The sequence below is a fragment of the Amphiura filiformis genome, chromosome 20 (genome assembly GCF_039555335.1).
Source record: "Amphiura filiformis chromosome 20, Afil_fr2py, whole genome shotgun sequence".
Classification (NCBI taxonomy): domain Eukaryota; kingdom Metazoa; phylum Echinodermata; class Ophiuroidea; order Amphilepidida; family Amphiuridae; genus Amphiura; species Amphiura filiformis.
This window is the reverse complement of record NC_092647.1, coordinates 794933-807484: the sequence shown is the minus strand read 5'-3', so window position 1 is coordinate 807484 and position 12552 is coordinate 794933. Positions and strand designations below refer to the sequence as shown.

Here is a 12552-nt window from a genome sequence, read left to right as displayed (position 1 = left end):
CATAAGAATGAGTATGGCACCATCTTTTAAGCTATTGTACAAAATATATAATTTGAGATATTAATTTTTATTTAAAAATAAGCACAGACACTCTACATATCTGTAAATTATGGGCTTGAATTTTGTAGCGCTCTGAAATCAAGGTGGCACACAGGATCACTCAGAGTGGGTAATTTAGACATTGTTTTGTATTGGTCAATGTATCTTTAAAAATAATGATGATAAAAGTATATATTTTCAGAAAGGAAATGATGCAAGGAATCCAATTAGCAGATTCCTGCAAAAATGAACATTTTTTGAGAAAAGCGCCAAATTTGATTTTCCATGCCAATTTTTTTTCGGTCCACTATGCAATTTGGTATTCATTAGTTAAATAAATTAATATTAAGTTATTGCTTTATTCTGCACCAAATTCTTCTCATTGATTATCGTGAAAAGAGCTGGAATTGGCAATAACGAAAATCAGCGAGTTGAAACTGTGAAAACATATACCATGCTATTCACTCTAAATTGATTTTCAATTTGAATAGTTATTATTTCTTTTAAGAATATTTTGCGCTTGTACATGTATTTACCAGGTGCACCCTTAGTTTAATGACATTTTAAATTCCAGATCAGGAAAAACCTATTTTGCTTTCTACTTGATAATGATAACATGTTTTGAGAAAAAGAATCCCTGAATATGGGTCCCAATTTGATTTTTTAAAATGGTAAAAACTGTCAAATCTGCCGTTTTTAGATAACAAAATCCCTAAACATAGATCCCGATTTTGAAAAAAATTGTCAACAACTTCCAAATCAGCCATTTTTGTTAGGTACATGTACAAAAATCCTTAAACATGGCTAGTGGTTTCAGAGTTCCAGCGGCGCGGCACGGCACACCCCTGTAAAAATGTAATTCAAGTACACCCCCCCCATTTTTAAAAGTTGTCCAGTCAGAGTGATTTTCAAATAACAGTTAACAGCTGTGATTCAGAACCATGAGTACTGCAACTCTAAATTATTATATTATAATCCTTCCAAAATAACATAATTGGCCAATATTCTCATCATCAGTTCTGCACTAAATCCTAAACCCTTTACCAGCCTAACTTTTTTATCAGAATACTCACTCAAGTAGAAGCCAATTTCTATGCACAGCTCAAAATTTACAAAAAGATCAACTTAAAAATTTCAAAGAAAAACATCATTTTCTATTGATTATAAGTAATTATATTTTGACAAAAAGATCTCTTTTGAGAATAAGCATTTAATATATAAGTTGGAATGGTTAGCTTCCTGCTTTGCTACACAGCTAGCTAGCTAAAAGAATCTCTTTCTTCCATGCTCTGGCTCAGTAAAGCAAAAATCCATGGACATGCTTATCATTTTTCCTTGGACAGTGTCAGAGATTTAAAACTCAAACAAAAACACATTCCTTTTGGAATTACGTGTAGTTGTGGTGGGACTTGGAAACCCGGGGAGGGGACAGCAGTGGTGGCACCAGAAACTGTGGGCAAGGTATGGTGAAATGGGGGAGGGATATTGACAAAATGGAACATTTTGCACTTTAGCCCGCAAAAGTGAGATTATCATTTTTTTTTTCAAACTAGGGTCTAAATACATCAAAATGATAACTTTACATTAAGTTCAGAAAGGGATTTGCCATGGAGTAAACTGATATTTTTTGTTATTTTGTTGGATATCGGGTACTATTTTTGAAATCCAAATTTCATTTTACTCTGAATGTCCCAGACTCTGGCCGGTGATCATGATGGATTCACTTTCAAGTAAATTCTCTATTACCAGTAAAGCAATGGACAAATGTATCAAATGCTACACAATGCCCTAAAATAATTATCAATACAAGATTCAAGGCGGACTCTAAATTGATTCTTTTGTGCTCAAGTCCAGCCGCTATAATTGTACTGCTATACAATATCACCAAAGCTATGAATTAACTAACTACATATTCAGATCGAATTCAAACTTGAAGCAGAAAAAAATTCTTCATCCGATTTCTTTCCCTCAGATTTCCATTGGCGATGAATACAATTTATATAGGCCAAGGATGGAATATAATTTGCCTGCCACAAAGTTTTTTTAAACCGTTTTATACGGTGGTGTAATGTACCGTCTAACGTCTAACCATATTCTATGGTGCTAATTACTATGACCTCATCTGACCGAATTCTGTGGTTTTTGATTATTATCAGCAGGAATATCATACCTCAAACAATACAGGTAAATATGAGTTGTAACAAAAAACAATGTGTGCTTTTTGGTGTGAGATTAGGAAGTTTGCATGTGTAATCAATGTTTACCACGAAAATCAGAGCTTCACTATCAACTTGAAAACGTTATACTTGCTAACAAACATTGAGCAATGAAGGTAATTTTAGTTACACAACTATAAAACGTCGGACTTTGAGCTACTAGTACCAGAGAAGATGAGAAGCCTCTGCTAGTACTAAGGCCTGGTAAAGTGCTTCAAAATATACCAACAGACCCATAAAATCTCCCTTTGGCTTTAAATGGGAATTTTAAAATTATCATTGTTATCATCACATTCACAAGTTCAGTAATTCTTAATTCCTTCCACGAAAAGCAGATTTATGTCCCGGGATTTAAGTTTACAATATACATACTCCAAACAGCTTCTGCTTCCATGTGAAAACTTATTAAACCAACAAAAAAACCGACGTCAACTTGAAACCTTATTCACCATAAAGTTTGCCAAGCATAACACTTCACATGCATGGGCTTGCATCACTTGTACCATTCAAAACACACTTTCCAAAAACGTCAATAATTATTCATCTTCAACTTCAAGTTCTTCCCTTCCCACCTCGTCATTCAAAAACTTAAGAACTTTACACGTGCTAACCGCAGCCTCCTTCACAACAGGGTATAATCCCGCTTTTGGATGCTCTAAACTTTTAAGCTTAATGGTTTGAAAAAAGTAGCTAATTTGGCAAACTTTTCACTTGAAGTTTGAGTAACTGACGGGTCCGGGTGCACTTTAATGTTTAATATCCTGAACTTATCCACTCATTCAACCAAAAAGTACCGGTGCTGGTCCGAGGCACAAAGTTTGCATCCCTGGGCTTGCAAACGCTGCTCCATTTTTGGCCGACATTCCGTGCTGGCACGAGGCATGTAAAGAGGGCAATCTTGAAACATGTAACTACAACTGAACCATCGACCGAACCAACACTGGAAGATTTTCACACAAAATTGCCTAAAACTGAAAGAAGGAGCAAAAATTAGTTGTAATACTCACCAAGTAAAGATATTCCAATCCAAGGCAGTGAGTGTTCCAGTCAAGCAATATAAATCCTTAAAAATATTGGCACTGGTACTTAGTGGTAGCAGTGTTTATGGATCCAAGTAAAAGGGTAGAAGATGATAAATTTCCAGTAACTTTTAAACAGTATTAATCCCACTGGAATGAGCACATAAAGCAAATACCATTAAATATTCCGAGCCTTGAACTTCAGAATCAAATTATGCACTGAAGTGTAAAGTAAAACTCCCAGAGCTCAAAATAGCTGCTGATGTGAAACGAAGTCACACGAGGAGGAAAATTATCTGCTCTGTGGTTGCCTCAATCCATGTAATAACATAAATGATCTGCTTGTACAAAAGCTTATGCTATATAATCCTATTTTACAATCCAATGATGGAGCACAGAATAAGATGTAAATCCAATATCAGCTGCAGCTAGCTTTCTTGGCAGTAAAAATCATACAATCCTGTTATTTATTTCTCAGTGCAAGAGATGCGTGCTACACTCAACACAGACACGACCGCCGCACAAGCAGTCTTGTGAATGAATGGTTTGCAATATCACAAATCGCAGTGATCAATTGAGCGTTTCTAGATTTTGTGTAACAGTCCCTAAAACGAAATAAAATTGCTATGTATGGTCTTGTTTACCTTCAAATAGGTTTTAAAGTGTAGTTTAACAATCAATTTGATGAGTAACTAATTTTAATAGATTATATTTTAATATTACTACCATATTTTGGGGGAAAATATTTTAAAATATCGTTGATATTTTCTAGTTATAAATGCTGGAAGATGGGTGATTCCATTTTATAGAGGAGCAGTCAAAAATTTCATATTTTCTCACTGCAATAACAATATTATTTTACATAAAATAAAGTAAAATGTTTGATAGCACACATTAATAAGTCAAAATATATCAAATACAAGCTATTAGTCTCATTATTTACTATTTTAATATCAAATACAATATGCCTCACTAGGCACCCTGCTCTGTTGATCGACGAGTCTGCAAACTTTTTGACCATTTCTGTAGTACGGCAAAGATGGCGCTGTTCATTGTGTGCGTTCGCTCAATTTTTACTCAGTTCTTGCCCTACTCATTGAACTGATCAGACGTCAAATACTGAAGAATGTATAATGGTTCAAAGATTCAAATCAGTCTGGTTATACTTCTGCATTCTTTATATAAAATATGCTACATAAGCCATCCCTTTCAGTTGTCACAAAAAAAAGTTCATAATATTTTGAAAGATCTTTGCCAGGTTCTCGAAAGTTGTCATGGTTATGAGCTATATTCCTTACAGCTCAAGTTCCCCCGGTTATATCTCATTGTCGATAAAATAAGCATATGCTACTTTCACAAACAACTCATATTTTGGAGCGTTTACTTGCAAACAAGACTACGAATGCATTAAGAGCAACGTTAAGCATTGAGTGATTATTTTCCTACGTTTCTTATGGTTGTTTAGCTAGCCAAACTTTCGTTGATCCAAGCGAGTTGTTGTGAGTAAAGGGAGTCTTATAACAACAACTCGAGGCAATCGAGAGGAAGTTGAGATTCGCCGCTAGGGTCGCCGCCCGTTCACAAATCCAAGGTTTAAAATAGCGGGATTTTCACGTTTAAAACATTTTCGCACAGTTTTAAGTTTAGAATGTCAACAAAATCATGATTATTCCTTATTTTACATATCTACAGCTGTAAATATAAATGTTTGTACTTGAAAGTTAATTTTCAAATGTATAGAAACTGTGCGAGCCATGGTAATAGAAAATTCTGATTTTTATGTCAAAAGTTTAACATTTTTGACTTCAGTTGAATGAGAAGAGGGGTTATGAAGAATGAGCGAGGAACATAATCCGTTGTCGTGCTCTATTAACAGCAGATCGCTTACCCGGACCTGTGACATGGATCCGCTTTACTGTTTTCACTTGTTTTTGTTGGTCAAAACACCGAATCTTAAGGGCAGTTCACTTTAGTCATGTTAGTTGTAGACCAATATACACTTAGTGTTGGATGTTGGCCTCTATCGTCATATTTGAAGAGACCAGTGGACTCAGTCAGTTCAGGTTTTAAAACCGGTACAGAGTAGGCCGACATAATAAGGGGAATGGAAAACGAACAAATTAAACCGACAGAAAACACTGCAAACCAAATTTACGCAGCGTTGCTCGAAAGCCCCGGCGGTCGGCAAAAATGTCGGTGACTCGATTTTATATAAGACTACCGGTATGTCATAGTCAATTTTTGATAAACAAAAAATATGTTATAGCGCATTAAGTTGAACTCGAAATTATACAGTAATTCAATAAATATGGTTATATAATTAGTGACAGTAAAGTAATTATCGAATACAACATATCTTGACAATTATAATGAGGGCTCACTTAAGGGCTCTGGTAAGGCCGTATAAAATTAATGTTTTGGTTCTCGTCCAGAGGATTTTCATGAATTGATGAGGGAGGGAGGTGTTTTTTTTTTTTTTTTTTTTTTTCAATGTAAAATTAGCATTGTCAGTAGTTTTCGGTCTTCTCCAACAGTTCTCGGGGAAACGACGAGGCCCTTTTTTTTTTTTTCAAATGTGAGATTCTGAGGATAAACCCCTAGAGTACCACAAAAAGACTTGGAAGTGATGCTTGTTCTCTAATAAACTTATTTATATGTATGAAGATTTCATAAATCATTCCAAAGTCTAAAAAAATTGAAAAATCTAAAAAAAAAAAAAATCTGACAAATCCCAGAAATTGAGGAGGGAGGGACGAGAACCAAAATATTAATTTTACACGGCCTAATGAACGTTTGGACAGTATTTATTGTGGGAGATTAGAGCACATCAGACATATCGAATTGCATTCTGAATACGAGGAATGTCCTTCTGATATCCAATAATTTTGATTTTTGTTGTTGAAATTCCCGATATACAAATTTGATGACAAATTAAAATTTGTTGATATTTAACAGTCTTCGAAGTAAACTTTCTAAATCTAATGATATGTACTGTATGTAGCTTGGATGAAAAGCCGATGATCAGTGATAAAGATTTGTACCTTTCGTATTGAAGATATGGATTTTTTTCCTAAAAAACACCTAATTTTTTGTTGGTGTTTTGGGGGAAAAATTCATATCTTCAACATGAATCACTTTACTAGATGAACTATTCTGTAATACAACATCATCACTTGCTATAAGGTAATCGAGTTTAAATTTTAATGCAATATCAGAATATCCATCACATGACAATTGTGGTAGACCATTTCGTGTTATTTGTGATCACTTTGTATAATTGTGTGTATGGTAGAAACAAAACCTTGAAAATAACTGAAATAAAACATGTAGAATAAGGGACCCATGTGATTTGAATTCGAAAGAAATACACACTAGGATCCACAACATGCTCATCTATCAGGGGCGCAGTTCTTTAACCCCAATACATTTGTACATTCATTGAATGACCTTTGAAAATTTGGGCACTAAAACTCTGCATCTTGAGGTCAAATTTTGCACGTTGATTGTTTAATTGAGGTTATTGAACTATGCCATTGGGATGAGGCCATTGTGGTCCATAGTGACATTTCAATTGTTGATGTTGCCACGTCAGGGAATGTCCCTTTTGTTGAGGAAACGAAATGATCACGTAATTATTAATAATGTTCTTCCACAAATATTTATCAGACCATGTTTATAAAATTATATCAAACTTTCTTGCTTGGAATATTTGTATACTATTGTGTGTCTGATAATTTAAAATGAAGAAGTGGAGCAAAGAAAACTGAACTGATGATTGGCTGAAGGGATTGGCACCGGTGACCTCTGGTTTGCGAGACCAGTGATAATTTTAAACATATAAAAGAAGATATCACGATTTAGTCATTATAGCATTTTGTTTCTTTATTACAACAATTGAGACTAAAATAGAATGACGTCATATTATTTTGACTTGCAGGTTAATTTGGTCTACTGCTCTTTTCAGCCATTCAATTTCCTGTCATGAAATAGATAATATGTGACCGTACAGCACGAATGAGCCGTAAATGTCCTCAATTGTATTCTGAGTTACAGTGTAAAATGGGCATGAAGGTCGTATTCATAGGTACCTCAATTTGGTGCTACGTGTACCTCATTTAATGAGATACACGTAGCACCAAATTGAAATACCTATGAATATGACCTTCATGCCCATTTTTACTGTAACTCAGAATACAATTGAGGACATTTACGGCTCATTCGTGCTGTACGGTCACATATTATTGTAACATTTATGATAAAGCTCCATCGTTTCAAAAATAATACGAACGAGGAAACAAATCGCTGTCGAGGTACATTGTAGCATACGATTCAATGTTTAATTCGCTACTATCGTGTAAAATTAATGTTTTAGTTTTCGTCTGGAAATGAGTGACATTTTCTTGTTTCTTCTTCAATGTAAAATTAGTATTGTTCTGCACTTCTTCATTCTGTCTTTTTTCAAATGATAGCAGTATATCGAAATAAATATTAGTGCTATTTGCCGTAGATAGCAGCATATCAAAAGAAGTATTAATGCTATCTACCGTAGATAGCAGTATATTGAAATAGGTATTAATGCTATTTACCGTAGATATCAGTATGTTAAGGTAAGTATTAATGATATCTACCGTAGATAGCATTATATCGAAATAAGTATTAATGCTATCTACCGTGAATAGCAGTATATGGAAATAAGTATTAATCTATCTACCGTAGATAGCAGTATGTTAAGGTAAGTATTAATGTTATCTACCGTAGATAGCAGTATATCGAAACCATAGATAGCAGTATATCAAAATAAGTATTAATGCTATATACCGTAGATAGCAGTATGTTAAGATAAGTATTAATGCTATCTACTGTAGATAGCAGTATATCGAAATAAGTATTAATGCTATCTACCGTAGATAGCAGTATATCGAAATAAGTATTAATGCTATCTACCGTAGATAGCAGTATATCAACATAAGTATTAATGTTATCTACCGTAGATAGCATTATATCGAAATAAGTATTAATGTTATCTACCGTAGATAGCAGTATATCAAAATAAGTATCAATGCTATCTACCGTAGATAGCAGTATATCAACATAAGTATTAATGTTATCTACCGTAGATAGCATTATATCGAAATAAGTATTAATGTTATCTACCGTAGATAGCATTATATCGAAATAAGTATTAATGTTATCTACCGTAGATATCAGTGTATCAAAATAAGTATTAATGCTATCTACCGTAGATAGCAGTATATCAAAATAAGTATCAATGCTATCTACCGTAGATAGCAGTATATCAAAATAAATATTAATGCTATCTACTGTAGATAGAAGTATATCGAAATAAGTATTAATGCTATCTACCGTAGATAGCAGTATATCGACATAAGTATTACTGCTATCTACCATAGATAGCAGTATATCAAAATAAGTATTAATGCTATCTACTGTAGATAGCAGTATATCAAAGAAGTATTAATGCTATCTACCGTAGATAGCATTATTTCAAAATAAGTATCAATGCTATCTACCGTAGATAGCAGTATATCAAAATAAGTATTAATGCTATCTACCGTAGATAGTAGTATATCAAAATAAGTATCAATGCTATCTACCGTAGATAGTAGTATATCAAAATAAGTATCAATGCTATCTACCGTAGATAGCAGTATATCAAAATAAATATTAATGCTATCTACTGTAGATAGAAGTATATCGAAATAAGTATTAATGCTATCTACCGTAGATAGCAGTATATCGAAAGAGGTATTAATGCTATCTACCGTAGATAGCAGTATATTGAAATAAGTATTAATGCTATCTACCGTAGATAGCATTATATCAAAATAAATATCAATGCTATCTACCGTAGATAGCAGTATATCGAAATAAGTATTAATGCTATCTACCGTAGATAGCAGTATGTCAAAATAAGTATTAATGCTATCTACCGTAGATAGCAGTATATCGAAATACGTATTAATGCTATCTACCGTAGATAGCAGTATATCAAAATAAGTATTAATGCTATCTACCGTAGATAGCAGTATATCAAAATAAGTATTAATGCTATCTACCGTAGATAGCAGTATAGAAATATAAGTATTACTCCAATGTACTGTACATAGCAGTACTTCAAAATAAATATTAGTGATATCTATAGTAGATAGCAACAGCTATCTATACAGGCGATAGCAACATATCCAAATAATTATGAATAATACAAAAAATAATCCGTTTTTATCAATAATAGAAAGTTAACAATGATATTCAACCTACCTGAGAGTTAGGAATTGATCCAATTTAAAGTAAAGAATCAAAGTTGATGTGTAATTACAATCATTCGGTGATTAAACTGTTTTCGCCGATTTCCCGCACCTGAATTAGCGTTGTCACACAAAAATACACACAGGCAAATGTTGCAAAGCTAACTGCTATCGATGTCATACCACCAACGAGCGTATTATTTACGAGATGTGTGTCTATCTTACCATAGATCCTATAGGGTCTATGATTTGAGGAAGAAAAAACGAAAAGACGCAAAACTGACAAATCATAAAACAATCTCTTTGATGAAACAACGGGCATCTTAATTAAAACGCTCTTATGCGCAAACGCGAAAAATACGTCATTTCGACATGTATGCGGGCTACAACTTACTAAGAGCTCAACCCCTCCCCCCATTGATTAATTATTAAACTTTGCAGACGGTATAATCATTGTGTAACTTTACCGCGTAAATCCAACGGTCTCAAGATTGCTGTCAAAAAAGGTCTGCACCAGGGCTGTCAACTCTCACGCATTGGCCGTGAGTCTCACGCATTGGGTCACTTTCTCACGGTCTCACGCCAAGGTAGTATAATCTCACGCCTAGGTAGTAAATCTCACGCATAAAGCTGGAAAATGAGTAAAATCTCACGCTCCTACCCCCCAGACCCCCCCCCCCGCTTTTCACATTCTCGAGCGCCGCGGCTCAAATAATCATGGTACGAATGAACACTGAGTCGGCAAATCCCAGTACGCTTCTGTCTCACGCCAAGCAATTCCAAAAAGTTGACAGCCCTGGTCTGCACCTATATCGCAAGAACCACTGACCTAATACTAGGCTTGTTTGTACCCATTTGAATGAATGTCCATGTAATTATCAAATAAAGTGAATGTAATAAACATGTAAACTGTAAAAACAATTTTCTAATATTAAATAAGTAAATCTTAGGATAAAGGTTTAAGACCGCAGGGAGAAGGTACAACATCGCTTTTCTTGGAAGTTGGAGCAGCGATACTTTTAAAGACGTACATTGGTAATAGATTGTCTGAAGCTATTTTTAATTTTTGATTTGACAAAAAGCTTCCGATTTGCAATCCGTCTGCTCATCAGCGCACAAAATGGCTAATCTGGTGGCAGAAGCATGATTGGAAGTTTCTTCTGAGGCGCGCATGCAGACTTGATCATAATTGTGATGATTGGGGCTATCAGTATGGCCTATTTTTGACACTGTGCAATTACGCCCACGTTGGAAGAGGGTAGTTTCTTCTATACATGTGACCTTTTCCGATTTATCTTTTACTTTTCTTAATCATGTCTAAGTTACAAGTGTGCTTGTGCTTGCTTTTAATTTGCCGTGTCGTAGTGTTGTGATTATAAGGACGTTAACAAACACATATAGGTGCACAGGAGTTAATTACATTTTTACAAATGCATTATTATCATCGTTCCATTGCCAGTTTTGTCAAATTGTAGGTTGCGGAGTATTTGGGGAACGGTAAAGGCACCTTGTGTTCTTTACACCAGTAACCATCAGCAACCACTTACCATCTACCCTTACCACGTGAATCATGTGACAAAGACATAGACAGACATACACCCAGACATACAGATATTTATTGTATTTATCTTCGCTTGACCTTACAGATCCGCTATAATTTTTATATAGTACTGTTTGTGATGCATCGGGCCGGTAAACTGAAGGTCCGGTGTTCGAGTCTAATATAGATAGATGGTTGGTGGATATCTTCCCGGCCTGGTGATCATTGTTGAGAAAGTTTAAAACTACGATATCTTTAGACGCGTTGCGTGTGTAAGATAATCTTACTATTACTGAACCATTTACCATTGCATCATGCTTTTTATAAGAATTAATTTAACAAGAACTTAAAACAATATAAAACAATACCAAAATCTGCCCTTAATAATTAAGGGCAGATCTGGTATTAAGTTAATCAATTGAATTACCAAACTTGTTTTGAACCGGAGGAAAGCTCCGACACTCAACCATAATTGTTTGTATCAAACCACGGCTTTTATCATTTTACAAAAAAATGAATGTTGACATTTAAAGAGTTCCCATCTAGTAATGACGCAATCGTCAACACATGTCTATAAGAATGACGATAGTAAAGCAGAACTACAATTTACTCTAAGAGCTTGTGGAAATCAACATTTAATGAAAGATTACATGCGTCCTGGTTTTAAATGTGAAACAGTCATGTAAAATCTAATATCACGCAATGGGCTGTTCCATTCGAAAATAGACACCCTATGGAAGACGTGGTTTTATTCTTCCACACAAGGAGTGCGAATTTCAAATTGGGTTACCTGTAATAGGTGACTCCATTTGAAATCTAAACACCCTGTGTGGGAGATTAAGGTCATGTCTTCCATAGGGGTTGTATGGATTTTAATTGGGATGGCTCAATGTAAGCAACATAACCCTGTCGAATTCAGCTGATACAATATTATGTCGAACTGAAAACTATCGAACCACTGGTGTCGCAATCTTTTACGTAAGATAATGAGTTGACTATCATGACAACTAAATTAAGACGGATATGTTAGTATTTTACAGCAAGTTACCAAATATATGTTTGAATGTTATTCAAACGTTTTATACACTTTATATCCTATAATACATGTATCTGATAACTTTGTGTTTACTGGCTCATGTGGGTTATCGCGGTAACAATCTGGACCTGTTTCATTTTTCCAATAAACTGTCGGAGTTTTAAATTGTCGCATATATACAAACATGTTTACTAAGACCAAAGATACTCATTGCTAAGACTAAGAGGTTGAACGCCGCTGAGTTTAAGTGCTTGTCAAAGATCCATGCTTCTAACGTGTAACCTTAACAGACACAAACACCACTTTCTGTCTCTAATCGATGTGCTAAATAAATCAGAATGAAATAGATCTCCGTGAAGGCGATTTGGGTTACCTTGTCTTCCGGTTTGTTCCGTCACTATGTGATTAGCCTATTTATCAAGTTGCCTAGTGAAAA

The 12552-nt window shown here is 34.7% G+C and overlaps 1 protein-coding gene across 1 annotated transcript in view; it reads right to left on the bottom strand.

Annotated features, from left to right (window-relative positions):
• The window catches only part of LOC140142990 (semaphorin-5B-like), a 404016-nt gene extending 400216 nt beyond the window's left edge, over nucleotides 1-3800 (bottom strand). Inside the window, 1 exon segment of the mRNA XM_072165019.1 lies at nucleotides 3263-3800. The gene's annotated coding sequence lies outside the window, so the exon portion shown is untranslated.
• Nucleotides 3801-12552: the final 8752 nt, after the last annotated feature.